At 40.5% G+C, this 18,170-nt stretch overlaps 1 pseudogene; it reads left to right on the top strand.

The window, feature by feature from the left end:
* Positions 1-376: 376 nt before the first annotated feature.
* Positions 377-1,993, top strand: LOC130906216 (RNA-binding protein 25-like; annotated as a pseudogene).
* The last annotated feature ends 16,177 nt before the right edge of the window (positions 1,994-18,170 follow it).

Genomic DNA, 18,170 nt, shown 5'->3' with positions numbered 1-18,170 from the left:
ACAAAACGTGTTTTGTATATCTGTATAATTAACATAAGAAATTGTTTTGCTCTTATGGCAAGCAAGTTCGCGACTTTCACTCCTTGAAAAGCAACGCTCGACTGTATCCCAAGTTATTACCGTTTATGCTTTAAAGTACCAACGCAGACCTCCTTCATCTATTACGACTGGTCAGTATGTACATCTTGAGGAGGTGTGGCTGTTTTGGATAACGGCTAAAACGCTATTGTACAAAATGACACGACCATCAAAGGCTGGTTTTATGACTGCGACCTTCAAAAGAACAGTTTGATGTGTTCAAAGCATACAAACGCACCACAGGAGACAGAGAAAACGCTGCCTGCGAATGGAAAGTTCATTGCAAAGACAGCCAGAGATGACGCCTGAGAAAAAAAAAGCCTTCAAACAGCAATTGATATCGCCCATCAAAGAGCGAAGCCTAACCTGCATTACGTTCTGTCATTCTCGCAGCTCTAATGGATTCATCTCCATGCTCACATGCAGTTGATACTGGAAAAAAATGAAATCAATTTTAATCAATCAACAACAAAACAAAAGCACATTACTCACAGATGTTCATGTTCCTCAGATGAATAAGACAGCAGTACGGTACATCTCTCAGTATACATAAAATTGTATAGTTAAAGCAGTAGAAATTGCAACAACAGCTAAAACCTATTCACATTTTTGACCAAATGTCTAGATAAATGATAGCCCGTCAAAATATTACAGGAAGTGGAGTGATTGCACCTTATTTTACTTGAAATGAATAGAAATTACGATAATCATTCGGGAATCCCTCCGAAAACTATTTTTCATATTCTTTTTAATTAGGAACCATGCTTCTAAATCGTGTACTTTATACAAACAGTAATGTAATAATGTGTAAAATGTATTGTTAAATTACCTGTCTATACTGAGAGAGAGAGAGAGAGAGAGAGAGAGAGAGAGAGAGAGAGAGAGAGAGAGAGAGAGAGAGAGAGAGAGAGAGAGAAAGCGGTAGATAGGTAGGAAGATTACAACAACACAATGCAAGGAAAGATTCAAGCTAAAAAAAAACAATAATAGAGTTGGAGAGAGCGATAGACAGACGGGCGGGCGGACAGACAGACAGGCAGACAAAAAGAGACAGAGAAAGACCAAGACACAGACAGACAGAAAGAGACAGAAAGACACAGAGACAGACAGACAGACAGACAGACAGACAGACAGACAGACAGACAGACAGACAGACAGACAGAGAAAGAGACACACAGAGAGAGAATTGGATAGATAGACAGACAGATGGGCGGACGGACAGAGAGACAGACAGACAGAGACAGACAGAGAGACAGACAGACACAGAGAAAGAGAGAACGACAGAGAGACAGAGACAGACAGATAGAGACAGAGAGAGACAGACGCAGAGACAGACAAACAGACAGAAAGAGAGACAGACAGATAGAGAGTTAGAGAGAGCGATAGACAGACACAGACAGACAGACAGACAGAGACAGACGGACAGACAGAGAAAGACAGAGTGACAGAGCCAGAGAGAGAGAAAGACAGACAGAAAGACAGAGACAGACAGACAAAGAGAAAGACAGAGAGACAGACAGACAGACAGACAGACAAAGAGAAAGACAGAGAGACAACCAGACGGAGAGAGAGACACACAGCGAGAGAGTTAGAGCGATAGACAAACAGACACAGACAGACAAGCGGACAGAGAGACAGACAGAGAGAGAAAGACAGAGGGTCAGAGTCAGACAGACGGACAGAGAGACAGACAGACAGAGACAGACAGAGAGACAGACAGACAGACACAGAGAAAGAGAGAACGACAGAGAGACAGAGACAGACAGATAGAGACAGAGATAGAGAGACAAACAGACAGAGAGACAGACAGAGCGTTAGAGAGAGCGATAGACAGACACAGACAGACAGACGGACAGAGACAGACAGAGAGAGAGTGACAGAGAGACAGACGGACAGACAGAGAAAGACAGAGTGACAGAGCCAGAGAGAGAGAAAGACAGAGTGACAAACGAATATTAAGTGTAAAAATTAGGGCTGTAAAAATTAGGGCTGTCAAAATTATCGCGTTAACGGGCGGTAATTAATTTTTTAAATTAATCACGTTAAAATATTAGACGGAATTAACGCACATGTCCCGCTCAGACAGTATTCTGCCTTTTGGTAAGTTTTACAGCAAGGCTTTTTGTGCTGTCTAACAGTGAACTCTTGTGGTCGCCTTGCGACATGGTTTTCTTGCCAGTTCAATATGGCTGCACGACGTCTCGGGCTGACGCCTACATTGTAATGTTGTGCTTATATGATCCTTGGACAAGATTTGTCCGCAAGTATGGTTGTTGTAAAGAATGTACATATTATGTTAGTAAGCGAATTGTTATATTTTTTGTATGAGACGCTTTTTGTTTATGTTTAGTGAACCTGTATAGCGTGCTAAGCTAACGTCGTTGCTAATGCAATGCTTGTGTACTTTTTTTTGTAGATTTACGACGGTCTAAAGAGGACAATGGTTTGAGGCCATTTTATTAATAAATCAGATGAAAAAGGAAGAAGTCTGATTATTAAGGCGTCGTTCACTAGCTGTCTAGCTTTGGAAAAAGTAGACGCTTCGGAGTGAGGACAGCATTGACAGATTTAAATGACAGTAGAGTGAAATGCCCACTACAGTCCTTAAGTACCGTATGTTGAATGTATATATCCATCTTGTGTCTTATCTTTCCATTCCAACAATTTATTTTACAGAATATATATATATAATTTACAGAAAAATATGGCATATCTTATAGATGGTTTGAATTGCGATTAATTACGATTAATTAGTTTTTAAGCTGTAATTAACTCGATTAAAAATTTTAATCGTTTGACAGCCCTAGTAAAAATGTTTTCACCCTACCATGCTTTAATCATCTTACAGTTTTTTGTTGTTTTAATACAGCAGGTTATTTTACATTTCTCATATTTCCATTTTAAGAGCTGTAGCCTGAAACTGCACAAATAAGGAAGCAATGGACATTTGCTCCATTTTTTATGAGCGTGTAAAATGAGTACGGTGTTAATTAGAGGAGGTGGCGGTTGTGTGGGCGGTGTAGGTGTGTGGTGTTGGAGGTGGCAACCTTCCCCACACCTCACCCACTAATCCCCCTCATAACAAAGGCCTGTTTCTCTGCTCTGGTGGACACTGAAACTGCTCGACCCAAAAACCTGCTGTTTATAATGTCCCCACTCCTGCTTTTTCATGGTTCTGACTTGAGGAAAGAGACCGAGCTGGTGTGTGAAGGGGGTTCGAGTGCGCCGGAGAAACAGGCAAAAGAGGCCACAAAGGTGCTGTTTTGTCCAGCGGGAACAAGGGAGCTATTACACAAGACACGAGGGGAGCGAGAGAGGAAGGAAGGAAGGCAGGAAGGGAGGAAGGGCGCTTGAGGAAGGAGGAGGAGGAGAAGGCCCAGTAGGGGATTAGTTGGCTGGCCAGCTGCTCCCTCAGGGACTTAACATAAGAGACACTTTTATTCTGACAGGAAGACTTGACTCTCGAGAACCTGGAAAGAACAAGAGACTGGATTTGAAAAGAATAACATTTAGGGGGGAAGCTACAGTATCCCCAGAAAAATAAACACGAGTCTCAAATAGACACTTCCATTTTTCCACCAACTGAATAAACAAGTAATATGTGTAATTACCTCAGTCCACAGACACCGTTGTTCACACTCACTAGTACAGTACTTTAAAGTAAAAAAAGACGAAACTACAAACCGCATGTTTTAAGATTCTGTGCAATGTTGAATATGAACAAGATGTATTAGGAGAATATTTCCACATGTAGTCTGTCAATGTTTTGTAAAGATAGTAAGGGCGGACAGAACATCTGGACTTCAGGGGACACTCGAGATGCTAAAGACTCCCAAGATGCGCGCTTTTCTTTGAATTTTTTGCGATCAGAGAAAATGACTAAAATATCAGTTTACACCCATCATCCCACGCGCCGAATGTCTTATTTTTGTCAACTCAGTACAGCAGAAAAACATGCATTCACTGGTGAAAACATTTGATGGATATTTCAACTAAATCCAACACAAAAATTGACTTGCCTTTACACTAATAAAATCAGATTACAGTAATTTTTGGACAATGAGGCCCAACTGATTATATGCCGCCACCCACCAAATTTGAAACGAAAACGGCATGAAGGAATCTGACCTCTTAAACAGATTGCTGGAATCAAGCCAGCCGAACTGCCGGACCCATCCAACGACCCGAGCCGGCGAGAATCCTACAACCCAACCAAAAGGCCAAACTCCGCGCGTTCACCTTAAGGCCGAGTTATGCTTCCGCGTCAGACCTGCGCCATCAAGGAAGACCCGATTTACGACCCTCCGCTGTAGCCTGACGTGCACCTCCAGAATTTTGTGATTTCGCGTCACGTCGACGCATATGATGAAACATCGGCTGGGAAACATCGAATGGTTTGTTTTGCATTTCTTTTTGTGAAGCTGATACACCGTGACCGCAAAATAATGTAAAGTATAGAATAATTATCATTTATAGTGCTATCATAGGTTTTCACTCTGCCAACAGACACAAATATGAATGGGATTCGAGGATTTGTTCTGTATATTTTACGAGTCCTATATCCAATGCGTGATATGTTTTTATTATAAAAGAGTATTCACTCTGTCCATTTCGAGCTTGGCTGCTCCGCTCCTTTGGTTAGCCTGGGGTTGTCTCATCAGAGCCAGTCGTCCTCTTTCTTGATATCGCGGGACATTTAGGCGGCTGCGCGTGTATGGTGGGTGCTTTCATCAGCAATTTTTTAGCAAAACCTGATTTCATTTGTCCATAGTTCAAATAGCTTTCAGGTGTAAAATGCGCACCACACAAAACCGTGCCGGTGTTGTGCCGAAAAATAGCCGCCCCATGTGAAATGTCCCCCCTGACGGGAACGCTCATTTATAATGCTTTATTGAGGTGAAAACATCAAATGTTTTCATGGACGCATTACAGCAATGGATTTAGGACTGTAAAATCAGTTTTATATAAATAAATTAGACAAAATACCAGGACTTTATTTTGGTAACAAATCGTGGACTGGGCCACATAACCCATCTTTGAACAGAAATGTATTAGTCTACAGGTTTTCACGACCATATCTCGATGACAATCACACAGGTATGACATTTATTAGTTCAAGCAGAGTAAAATAATACATATGTTCACGGTACAAGAAAATCGTTTCCATGTCCATCCATTGGTAAGAAAAAGCTGTACGACTGACGTGTGGCCGCTCAATAATCAAACAAATAAATCAAATACACGCTCAATAAAGCGTTATAAATAAGCGTTCCCGTCAGTGGGGACATTTCACGCGGGGCGGCTATTTTTCTGCACAACACCGGAGGCTGGGTCTGCAAAATTAGCCCTCTTAGCAAAGACGAACTGCGTAGTCCAGCTCTTTTTCTCGCGTTCGGGAACTCATGGGTACTCCATTGCGACAAATGGCTATTTGTAGACCACATAGCATGACAGGTTTGAACCATTTTAGCGATTTTTTGATAAAACACAAACGCAACTCTCTCGTCGATAAACAACGATGGCACCTGCCTCGACCTTTTGTTTCCTTGTTATGACGTCTCCGCCCCATTCAGCTGTTTCCGGAATACTTTTGAAATGTTCGTAATTTTCGATCTATTTTCGATCTATTTTCGATAATTGCTCATAAATGCGATTTATTTTTTTTGTTAACTTTATTAATAATTGTTATCTTGCCACATCACGGTTCTATTGATATCTCACAGCCCCTTAGTGTTTTCATACCCTTTAAGGAAGTTTGTTTTTAGTTTAGCGTCCTTTCCTAGCATTAAGTTAAAAGGCTACATGCGTAACTCCCCTTGTTTGGCAGTAAACGTCAACTCGAAGTAGCAATAAGTATCCTTTTTTTTCTTTAACAATATGCTACTATGTTACAAATATATATTCATGTGACACGCAAAGCTGCAGGGATGTGCATAAGTGGCGGCTGACAGCCCACAGCCGCTGTAGCGCTTTCCCAAGAAGACAATAATGATATCTCCATCGCCGCACACTAGTATGTCATTCTGACAGAGCTCGCACGGCGCCGAAAAGCATCATGGAGGAATTCTCCACTTTTCTTTCCTTCCTGCCTTCCGTTCCCGTTTACCTCTCGGTCTTTTTCTCCATATGGCAGCCATTTGTCTGGAGGAGGTCTGTCAGACATAAATAATAGCTTATGAAAAAATACGAGAAGAACGGGTCCCCTCAGCCTCGCGGGGGGAGAGTGCAGTTCTTCCTGAGAGAAAGTGGAAGTTCCCAAGGGGCTTGGTGTCCTTCACTGGACGCAAAGTAAGATGGCTTGGGAAGAAGAGTTGAATGGTAAGAGGGATACTACAAAAATGCGCAATATTGCAGCACAGGTGTCTGAGGTTAAAGACCTTCGTGAAGTTGGCCCCCATCAGACGCAAATTTATATAAAAATGATGTCAATCGTTTGTGCTGCTATCGTTTTATAGATATTGAGACATTAATTTCAAGTAATGACTTCACTCGCAGCTTTTTCGTATCCAACTCCTGCGGCTGACGGAGCGTACCAACTCTCTCAATAACAGAGGGGTGTCCCAACAACTAGCGCAAACGTAGCACAAACAAATGGAACCACTTTTGGTCCATTTTACAGTAAATGAGGGGCTAGAGATTGTAATTTAGAGTGATGACGTGACTCGCAGTGATTGCTGCAATTGACGTCATCACTCGGAATTAATGTCTCAATATCTATAAAATGATAGTAGCGCAAACAAAAAATTTTACAGCACAAACTAGCACCAATGTAGACAAGTTTCTGAGGCACTTGCGCTTTACTTCCTGCTTTCTGCTCGGGACTTCTGTTTTCATGTTATTTAATGACAGCAATGGCACTAGAGTGGCCTCACTCACTAAAAACCCAGAAAAAAAAAACTGTATTTTTCGGACTACAGTGCCTTCCATAATTATTGGCACCCCTGAAAAAGATGTGTTTTTTAGCTTGTAATATATATTTTTTTAATTCAAATAATATGGGACCTTAATGGAAAAAAGAGAAAAATTCAACCTTCAATACAAGTGCATTCATTCAGTGGGGAAAAAAAATCACACATAAAGAAAAAATTATTTGACATCAAATAATGTGTGTCACAATTATTAGCACCCCTGGTGTTAATACTTTGTACAACCCCCTTCTGCCAACAAAACAAGGTCTGGGGACTGAGATGGCCATGGGAGGAGCTTGATTTTGTGTCTGGTGAACCATTTCTGTGTAGATTTGGCCATATGTTTAGGGTCATTGTTTTGCTGAAAGACCCAGTGACGACCCATCTTCAGCTTTCGGGCAGAGGGCAACAGATTTTGATTTAAAATGTCCTGGTATTTCAAAGCATTCATGATGCCATGCACCCTAACAAGGTTCCCAGGGCCTTTGGAAGCGAAACAGCCCCACAGCATCACTGACCCACTCCCATACTTCACAGTGGGTATGAGGTGCTTTTCATCATGCGCATCTTTCGTGGCACGCCAGACCCACTTAGAGTGTTTGTTGCCAAAAAGCTCAATCTTGGTCTCACACAAAAATACACCTGGGAACTGATTTGGCCGTGCGCGTTTCCGGCTGAGTCGCGGGACACTGGAGGGTCGCGGGGGACGCACGCGGGCTCTGCTCAGCCACCCTGCAGAGCCCGGATCGGACACTTAGAGCCAGTTGTGTGGTTGTTTGAACGATGTGCTAATGCTAGCGGACGCATGCTAACCTTTTGTGTCATTGCTGTAATAGCAGCTAATTATCATTTATTTACGTTGATGCGAATCTGTTTGGTATCGAGGACGAAATTGATTTGTATTACCGTATTGGCCCGAATATAAGACGGCCCTGATTATAAGACAACCTCCTCTTTTTCAAGACTCAAGTCTGAAAAAAGACTTTTGAACACCAAATTAATTTTTATACAGAAAATAATTACAGTACATCCGAAAAAAATGATTATAACAATATATTTGGGAGAAAAAGCATGTTATTTTGCCTCATTCAAATCTTAATATCTAAACATTTAAATATGTAAACTAAAGTGGGTTCACATTCGTAAATGAATGGCTTCTGGTTTTTGAAATGTAAATGAACCAATCTATTGTGATAAAACAACAAAATTGCGATAACTGCATTAACCATCAAAGTGAAGTCTAACTGTAACTGTAGTCTTGAAACAAATCTGAATAAGTAAAAACATTGCAGTAAAATAATGCAAACTAGTTGAGACTTGAAACTTGAGAGTAGCTGAAATCTGTCATGACAGAACATCGCTTGCTTCAATGATATCTGGCGCCATCTAGTGTCGTGAATGGGGAGAGTAGCTGAGATCTGTCATGACAGAACATCGCGTCAATGATATCTGGCGCCATCTAGCGTCGTGAATGGGTATAATGTCTAGACCGCGAATATAAGATGACCCCCTCTTTTTCAGTGTTATATCAATGCAAAAAAACACCGTCTTATATTCAGGCCAATACGGTATTTCTATTTTTAGTTTCACTCTTCAAATGATGGTGTCATAACGACGGCCAAAATAAAGTCAGCAAGTTATACGGACGTCCAGCATCGTCATTTGGGAGTTTAGCTCGCTGTTTAGCCAGGACAGAGCCGTAGCATCCTGATGAGGACGGTATATTTGTATTTCGTTGTTCATGCATCATGTAACATTATTATACTGTACACTTACTCAGCACGTTGTTCTCTATTGTATTTTTTATTAGGGCTGTCAAAATTATCGCGTTAATGGGCGGTAATTAATTTTTAAAAATTAATCACGTTAAGATATTTGACGCAATTAACGCACATGTCCCGCTCAGACAGATTTAAATGACAGTAGAGTGAAATGCCCACTTGTTAATTGTTTTATGGAGTTTTGCCACCTTCTGCTGGCGCTTGGGTGCAACTGATTTTGGTAACACTTTATAATAACTCTCCGTTTTACTAGTTAATAGATTATTAGTAAACTGTTGATAAATGATTTATTGTTGATTTGTGAAGTATTTGTTAACAGTTTGTTCTTAACCTGAAACACAGTTTGTGTAGAAACGTCAAGTTTTTGTGTGTAACGTTTGGCATTTCTATCTTTTCAGGTTAAGAAATGTCGTTCACTTCAAAAGAAAAGGCTTTTTGATAAGGCCTTTTGCAGGCAGCGCTCATGTTGCACATTTATGAAAATCTGCCATAGAACTAGGGCTGGGCGATATGGCCTTAAACATGTATCACGATAAATTGAGCAGATTTATCTCGATAACGATAAATGACGATAAATTCGCCCGAGCGGACTGTTATATAATTTGAAAATCTGAATCAATGCATGAAATACAGATTAACTATTTCTTGTTGATTTATTTACCAGCATTCAATTTGATATACTGTATTTAACAATTGTACATGCAGTCTAAACATTTAAGTTTATAAAAATGTATTGTAAGCAATAAGAATTCAAGTATGAACATTTATAACAGCGTGTATGACTTGAACAATGTACATTGTCAAAATCAATATGCCTGTGCAAACATGTAATTGTAACACAAATGACTTGCAGCTTGAACAGTACACTTCAAAAAGACAACTTATTGTTAATGGCTGCTGTGACATAATTATTAAATACAAGTGTTTACTTTATGGTTTAAGGGTTTTTTTCCCCCCAGTGCATTTTTTAATAAATGCACGCACAATAAAAATAGCTACGGCCATTTCTCGGTCATTATAAATTTTGCCGTTGGATTGTACTTTATGCTGAATGCTTTACCATCACAAAAGCTATCAGAGGAATCACACACAGACAGATACAAAATAACGCCACATAGTAATTGCTAGATGCAGTCCGTGCCCAATCCACTCATTAAGTTCAGCCGTTTCGACAAGGTTAGAGCAGCTATCCGACTCCATAACGTTCATTTGTAGCGTTAGCCGCTAGCTAGCGTTAGCCTGGCTACCAGTAGAAAGCACTGAAAGCACCATCTCCGGAAATCGTGAGAACAAAGGAGGACAGCGGGTGAAAGCCCGTCTGGATGCCACCAAGAGTCTACTAAATGTCGGTTGAAAGTTTGGTGAACCTCCCTTAAGCCACACTCCATCACGTTTTGCTTGTAGCGTTAGCTGCTAGCGTTAGCTTACCGGGCTTTTGTTTGATTGGCTTCCTGATGATCACGTGACTCCCTACGTAAGCACATTCACTGCTTTCTTAAAGGGGAATGAACATAGACGAACAACACAGAATCAAAGCGGGATGAAAAGACTATATTTTCTTGTTTTATTAATTTACCGAATTTACCGACATGGTCAAAATTACGTCGGTCATCGTTAAGAATTTCGGTGACGGTAAATTTTCGGTTTACCGCCCTGCTCTACATAGAACCAACAAATATTTGTAATTTTCTTTGTATATTTAATAGGGCTGTCAAAATTACCGCGTTAACGAGCGGTAATTAATTTTAAAAATAATTCCCGTTAAAATATTTGACGCAATTAACGCACAAATGCCCCGCTCAAACAGATTAAAATGACAGCACAGTGAAAGGTGTACTTGTTGTGTTTTTCGGAGTTTTGCCGCCCTCTGCTGGTGCTTGGGTATAGATGGTTTGAATTGCGATTAATTACGATTAATTAATTTTTAAGCTGTAATTAACTCGATTAAAAATTTTAATCGTTTGACAGCCCTAATTTTTATATTAAATTGCCTTTCAAGATGACATATCTGTTCTATGTGTTGGATTTTATCACGTAAATTTTCCCCGAAAATGCGACTTATACTCCGGTGCAACTTATACAGTTGTGGTCAAAAGTTTACATACACTTGTGAAGAACATAATGTCATGGCTCTCTTGAGTTTCCAGTTATTTCTACAACTCTGATTTTTCTCCGATAGAGTGATTGGAACAGATACTTCTTTGTCACAAAAAACATTCATGAAGTTTGGTTCTTTTATGACTTTATTATGGGTTAACAGAAAAAGTGATCAAATCTGCTGGGTCAAAAATATACATACAGCAACACGAATTTGCAATTTCTTGTGAGTGATTATTGACTTAAACAATCATTGACTTGAACAAGTCAGGAAAGTCACTTGGAGCCATTTCAAAGCAGCTGCAGGTCCCAAGAGCAACAGTGCAAACAATTGTTTGTAAGTATAACGTGCATGGCACTGTTTTGTCACTGCCACGATCAGGAAGAAAATGCAAGCTATCACCTGCTGCTGAGAGAAAATTGGTCAGGAGGGTGAAGATTCAACCGAGAATCACCAAAAAGCAGATCTGCCAAGAATTAGAAGCTGCTGGAACACAGGTGTCATTGTCCACAGTCAAGCGTGTTTTGCATCTCCATGGACTGAGAGGCTGCCGTGCAAGAAGGAAGCCCTTGCTCCAAAAGCGGCACCTTAAGGCTCGACTGAAGTTTGCTGCTGATCACATGGACAAAGATAAGACCTTCTGCAGGAAAGGTCTGTGGTCAGACGAAACAAAAATCGAGCTGTTTGGCCACAATGCCCAGCAATATGTTTGGAGGAGAAAAGGTGAGGCCTTTAACCCCAAGTACACCATGCCTACCGTCAAGCACGGTGGTGGTAGTATTATGCTGTGGGGCTGTTTTGCTGCCAATGGAACTGGTGCTTTACAGAGAGTAAATGGGATAATGAAGAAGGAGGATTACCTTCAAATTCTTCAAGATAACCTAACGTCATCAGCCGGAAGATTGGGTCTTGGGCGCAGTTGGGTGTTCCAACAGGACAATGACCCCAAACACACATCAAAAGTGGTAATGGAATGGCTAAATCAGGCTAGAATTAAGGTTTTCGAATGGCCTTCCCAAAACCCCATTGAGAACTTGTGGACAATGCTGAAGAAACAAGTCCATGTCAGAAAGCCATCAAATTTAACTGAACTGCACCAATTCTGTCAAGAGGAGTGGTCAAAGATTCAACCAGAAGCTTGTGGATGGCTACCAAAAGCGGCTAATTGAAGTGAAAATGGCCAAGGGACATGTTACCAAATATTAGCGCTGATGTATGTATATTTTTGACCCAGCAGATTTGATCACTTTTTTTCTGTTCACCCATAATAAAGTCATAAAAGAACCAAACTTCATGAATGTTTTTTGTGACAAAGAAGTATCTGTTCCAATCACTCTATCAGAGAAAAATCAGAGTTGTAGAAATAACTGGAAACTCAAGAGAGCCATGACATTACGTTCTTCACAAGTGTATGTAAACTTTTGACCACAACTGTATATGTTTTTTTCCTCTTCGTTGGGCATTTTATGGCTGGTGCGACTTATACTCAGGTGCGACTTATAGTCCGAAAAATACAGTAAGTATTTTCATCCAAAAGACATACAAAACTTAATAGGGCCGCCAAAAACAAACTGTTTGGCACTGTAATACAGTCATTCTTTGGATTAAACTTTCCCATCACTTTTTAGTGTCTTAGACATTGATGGCCCTGTTTTTGCTGTTCAATGAATGGCTGGGAAGGCAAAAAGAATCTTGGGAGAAATGACAGAGTAAAAAGTACAGAGAGGGATGAGTGCAAGGCAACAAAAAAATTGAAAAGGCATCTTCTCAAGTTTGTGCGCGCCGATTTTCATCTGAAACCAATTAGTTCCAAACAATACTTTTTCAAAACATCCTCGCTTTTCTTCCCCTGGTCCATCCATTCATGTGTCAAACTCTGCACATCTCTGCATGCTCCCGTGTGCACTGCATGCGAGCCCGTGTGTGCGTGCGCAGGCATCGTGATTAACATTCGCCCCAATTCGCTGAGGGACACGCATTCTAAGCCCTTCCTTCCTGCTCCGAGTGGAATTCTCATTAGCTGATAACTACTTTTCAAGAGACCGCTGCATTCCACTGCTGGATACCAGGGGCCTTGCTCGCAGGACCCCACAAAACACACACACAGGCATCAGAGCGCTGACAGGCAGCGATACAAATGGATTCAGATACACTTTGCGAAGCTTGTAAATGTGATTTGGATTTTTTTTTTCCTTTGACTTTAGGGAGTTTTGTAGTGCACCACTAAGCAGAACTAAAGTGTTTTGGTCAACGGGCCCAAAAAGTTATAAATGATGTCAAATCACGTATGGTAAAAGGTTTGTTTTAACTCATTGGCTGCCATTGACCCTGATTTTGACTGGGAGTGTTGAATAATCCCACTCCAAATGGATTGGATGTCCTTAGCAGCCAACGGCACTGAAACATGATCATTCACAGCCAAACCTTCCAGTTCAAATGGGTTGGATGCCCATCACTGTCAATGGCAGTAATGAGTTTCTATGGCAACTGAAGTGAAGAAGCCTGCTTGCTGTGTACGTGACAGTGTTGTTTTTGGCAGCCCTTTTAATTTTTGTCTTAATCTTTTGGACGAAAATAGTCTTATATTCATATTCCGGTCATTTCAAGGTGTTTTCGTCTTCGGCTAGTTTTAGTCGACGAACTTTCATACTAATTTTTACAAACTTTTAGTGGACAGTTATTCAAATTGTTTTCATCTATGAAATCCAAAGTTTCAGTCCAAAAATACTAGAAAATAAAGGGTTCCAACTAGGGCTGTCAAACGATTAAAATTTTTTATCGAGTTAATTACAGCTTAAAAATTAATTAATCGTAATTCATCGCAACTCAAACCATCTATAAAATATGCCATATTTTTTTGTAAATTATTGTTGGAATGGAAAGATAAGACACAAGATGGATATTTACATTCAACATACGGTACATAAGTACTGTATGTGTTTATTATAACAATAAATCAACAAGATGGCATTAACATTATTAACATTCTGTTAAAGCAGTCCATGGATAGAAGGACTTGTAGTTCTTAAAAGATAAATGTTAGTACAAGTTATAGAAATTCTATATTAAAACTCCTCGTAATGTTTTCGTTTTAATAAAATTTGTAAAATTTTCAATCAAAAAAATAAACTAGTAGCCCGCCATTGTTGATGTCAATATTTACACAATGCTCATGCGTGCTGAAGCCCATAAAATCAATCGCACCCAAGCGCCAGCAGAGAGCGACAAAACTCCCAAAAACACAAGTAACAAGTGGACATCGCACTTTGCTGTCATTTTAATCTGTTTGAGCGGGGCATGTGCGTTAATTGCGTCAAATATTTTAACGTGATTAATTTAAAAAATTAATTACCGCCCGTTAACGCTCATTGACAGCCCCCCCCGCCCTATTTTTTTTCCCTCGGATCTACGTGATTCAAAACGGCGATATTTTGCCGAAAGGTGGCATGTTTGCATGCCTGCTTTTGTTTTCATGTCTACATTCTCATTTTTTTGTCGCACCCTTGCATCACACACTATTTTCATGGCGTAAAATGACGCAAATGTTTTTTTTTTTTTATTATCTACGCAGTTCACGCTGCCTGTAGGTGCCTGTTATACTTCCTCATACTGAGTGCGAGTCAACCTTCCACCGAGCAAACTGATTTCCAGTGTTGTTAATAACGGCGTTACAATATAACAGCGTTACTAACTGCGTTATTTTTTTTCAGTAATGAGTAATCTAATTAATTACTTTTCTCATCTTGGCAACGCCGTTACCGTTACTGAGGCGGGAAAGGCGTGCGTAACTATGCGTTACTAAGTTGGTTGAATAAAAAAAAGTCTGAGAGAGACGGACTCACGGAGACGAGAGAGCAGAGCAGGAGTGGGGAGGATGCCGTTGCAAACTAGGTGGCTCCAATCCGTCTTTGTCAGTCACGTGCCCAAACTAACGGACACGCCTCCATGCGCCATTTTGAGTGTACCACGGATGTAAACAAACCAGAACAGGAGTAGCTCCGACGCCACATAACTGCTTCCAACTTCATCGCTGGATATAAAATAAACTCCCTCGTTTACCTGAGTGTAGCCATAGCCTACAAACTACGCCCACATGATACGGTAGATATCACATATTATAGAACTAGATGCATATGACAGACACGGCTGCATTGGCAACATGTTTTAAGGACTACATGCGTTAGTAAACAGCCGCCATCTTAAAGCAGTAGACCTCGCAGGAAGGCTCTGATATGGAGATCGTTCCTCGCGAACCTAAGTAACTTTTTTTAAATTTTATTTTAAAATGCTCCTAAATCGGCAAAATCTTGACTTAAATCTATCTTTAAATGATGAAAACTTAAAACTTACACATGTTGATTGTTAAAAGTCGACAGAAGGGAACCAATGCAATAATGGGAGCAATTTTAACAACTTTAACGGTTGATTCACAACTTTCAATGACTTCCACACACAGCAAAGGTTACTATCTAGTTATCGCAAGACCCTTGTGTCTAGTTAAGTGGAGGGTAAAGAATTGGGCTAGGGCCAATTGTCCCCAAAACCCTTTAAAATTCACATTGTGTGGCCTTTTTTTTTTTGAGAAAAAAACACATGAAAATTATCACTAGTTACTTTGCCAAGTAACTAATTACTCTTACATTCAGGTAACTGAGTTACTAACGCAATTACTTTTTGGGACAAGTGATTTGTAACTAATTAATTACTCTTTTTAAAGTAAAATTAACAACACTGCTGATTTCTATTAGAAAGAAATGGAGAAAAGCCTGTAAAATGTGGGCAAACCAGTCCAAAATCTGGTCTAAAACGCTACTTTGCCAAGTTTTGTCAGCGTAAAAAATAGGGCTCTGCGTTTCTTAACCTTCACCAAACTCCTGAGGCTTATTCACCAAACCCCTGAGGTTCAATCGAACCCCAGTTAAGAATCACTGGCACAGACCTTTAAAGGCTAAAGCAAGATTTCATATTCTCTCTTGCCAAGATAAGCAAACAAATCTTACCGTGTTTCCAAACAAGCAAGATGGAACGCTGCCTTGCTTGAGACACACTCTGTGAGGAGGGAGAGACGCAGCACTTCTCACGAGTGACACAGCCCAAACACTGCCACGATGCAAGCAGAAATACTCCACGTACAATATGAAAATGTCACACATTGTGAACATATGACAGAAACGATGTCGCATTTTTGTCTCGTAGTCGTCTCTTCAGACGAAAACTAGCATTCGTCTCGTTATGTTCTAGTCTCCCAAGCCACGTTTTTAGCTCCTCAACTTCACAAAAAAATTGTTCGCCGACGAAATATTTTCGTTTTCGTCATTGTGGACGAAAACAATACAGGTACGTTACTAGAGTTGTGCAATAATTTTTAACCGAGATCCATATATTGCCCAACTCCAAAAATCGGATACCGATATCAATCAGATACCAACATGGACTTAACATTCATTTTTTTTCGCTCGTTTATCGTTTATTTAATTTTTACACCATGAATTCAAATAGTCTGTCAGATAACAAATTCCAAATTTGGAGACATCTACTGGTCAATAAGCATAACTGCTGTGCTAAACTACAACAGCCGCCCTTGTACAAAGGCAGAAGGCTTCTGCATTCACTTTGAAGGCAACATGCATATTGACCCAAAACCGATAATGAAAAACCGATGTCGATATGAGCCGATATCATTTTAAAATGCTTAAATATCGGCCATCATTAACGGCTATATCGGACAACTTTATACGTGACATTTGTGGATGTTCCTCACTTTAACTTAGCATAGATGAATGAAGGGTCACTCTGTTCAAGATAGGTCTGGAGGGCTCAAATCTTATCTACTTTGACTGGATCATTGATATTTTCATGATAAATGGCAGTATTATTTTGCATTTTATTACCTTCTTGGAGGGGATAAATGCCCTTGTTGATCAAATCCCCTTCTTACCTATCCATGTTGCCTCTTTTTGGTGACTCATCTTCAGACTCAGCATAATTGACTGCTTCTACTCGCCTCCTAAGGACTGGGTGCTCTTCTACTGGTGTCCTACACCTTCTTCTACCCCTGCCTTTTCGTTGTGATGCCATTTTGTCAATATAACTGTGAGAAAATTTGATTATTCCAGCAGAGACATGATATGAAACTTCACGGAAGCAAGATGGCGGCCACTGACGTGAACTAGTTTTAGATATGACGTGACAGTGCGGCCATTTGGTGTTGAATGAAAGCGAGACTATTCGTCTATATGCTGGTAAAAAAATGACGCTGTTATAACTAGGGTTGGCCATCGTTTGAAATTGAACGATTCCAGTTCCGATTCCACATTTCGATTCCGGTTCCGAACGATTCTCAATTCTGATTCTTTTAATAGGCAGGGTCAAAGAAAAAAAAATGCAGCGTCAAAAAAAATGCATATTTATATTAAAGTCTTAACTTTTCGATGATTTTTTAAAAATTAAATTAACTTCTCACAGAGCTAATTCTAACTTGTATATAAATATCAGTCTTTAAACTCAAGCAATTTTTTTCCGCTCGGCGGTCAGGGCATCGAAACAAGGACTTGAAATGTAGAAATTCAAACATTTCCGGGAACATCAGAGTGTTAGAACCGATTCCCATCGATGCTCGATGCCCAACCCTAGTTATGACAAGTACAACAGATGGCCCAGAGAAATTAAGGGGACGGCGGCGTCCCTGCTTGTACAGCGCGGAGTGTATTGGGTTGATTTTTTTTCCCCGCCCCATCGGTATTTTTGAGGGTGGCAGCTGCCATCCCATGCCACCCTGGCGGATCCGCCCCTGGTGGTGGAACAGGAAGCTATGCGTATTCCCCGGCATTTTGTACATGTGCATCCACGGCTAACCTTTAATCCCTTGGAGACTGAGCCCTCTTCACTGCACAACATATAGCTAAAAAAAGGTTACGAGACTTGAGTTTCTTTGTTATGTCCAGCACACCTCATTGACTTTCCTCTGATGTTGAGCTTTGCATTGGAGCTGGATTAGACCTCAAGGCTTAAAAACACTGTTGAGAGTTAGGAAGAAGTGAAGCTATGTGAGAAGATGTCAAGGCTGACATGGGGTAAAGAACACACAGCAAGTGAAAGTGAGGTGAGATCTGGATGCATGCGTCCCCGGTGTACATGTGCAAAAAGGTGTCGGGTGAGAGATTAGTCAATGAATGAGCATCTGGGTCATATTCTTCTTCCTGTGCATGTGACAAGTCACCTCTGGGCCACACCATCTGCCTTTGCGCTCTCACTTATTTGCCTCCCTCCACAAGCTCTAAATTCTCCAACACGCTTCCCATCATG

The sequence above is a fragment of the Corythoichthys intestinalis genome, chromosome 18 (genome assembly GCF_030265065.1).
Source record: "Corythoichthys intestinalis isolate RoL2023-P3 chromosome 18, ASM3026506v1, whole genome shotgun sequence".
In the NCBI taxonomy this organism is placed as follows: Eukaryota; Metazoa; Chordata; class Actinopteri; order Syngnathiformes; family Syngnathidae; genus Corythoichthys; species Corythoichthys intestinalis.
Note: the sequence above shows the minus strand (reverse complement) of the source record. Positions and strands in the feature narration are given on the sequence as shown.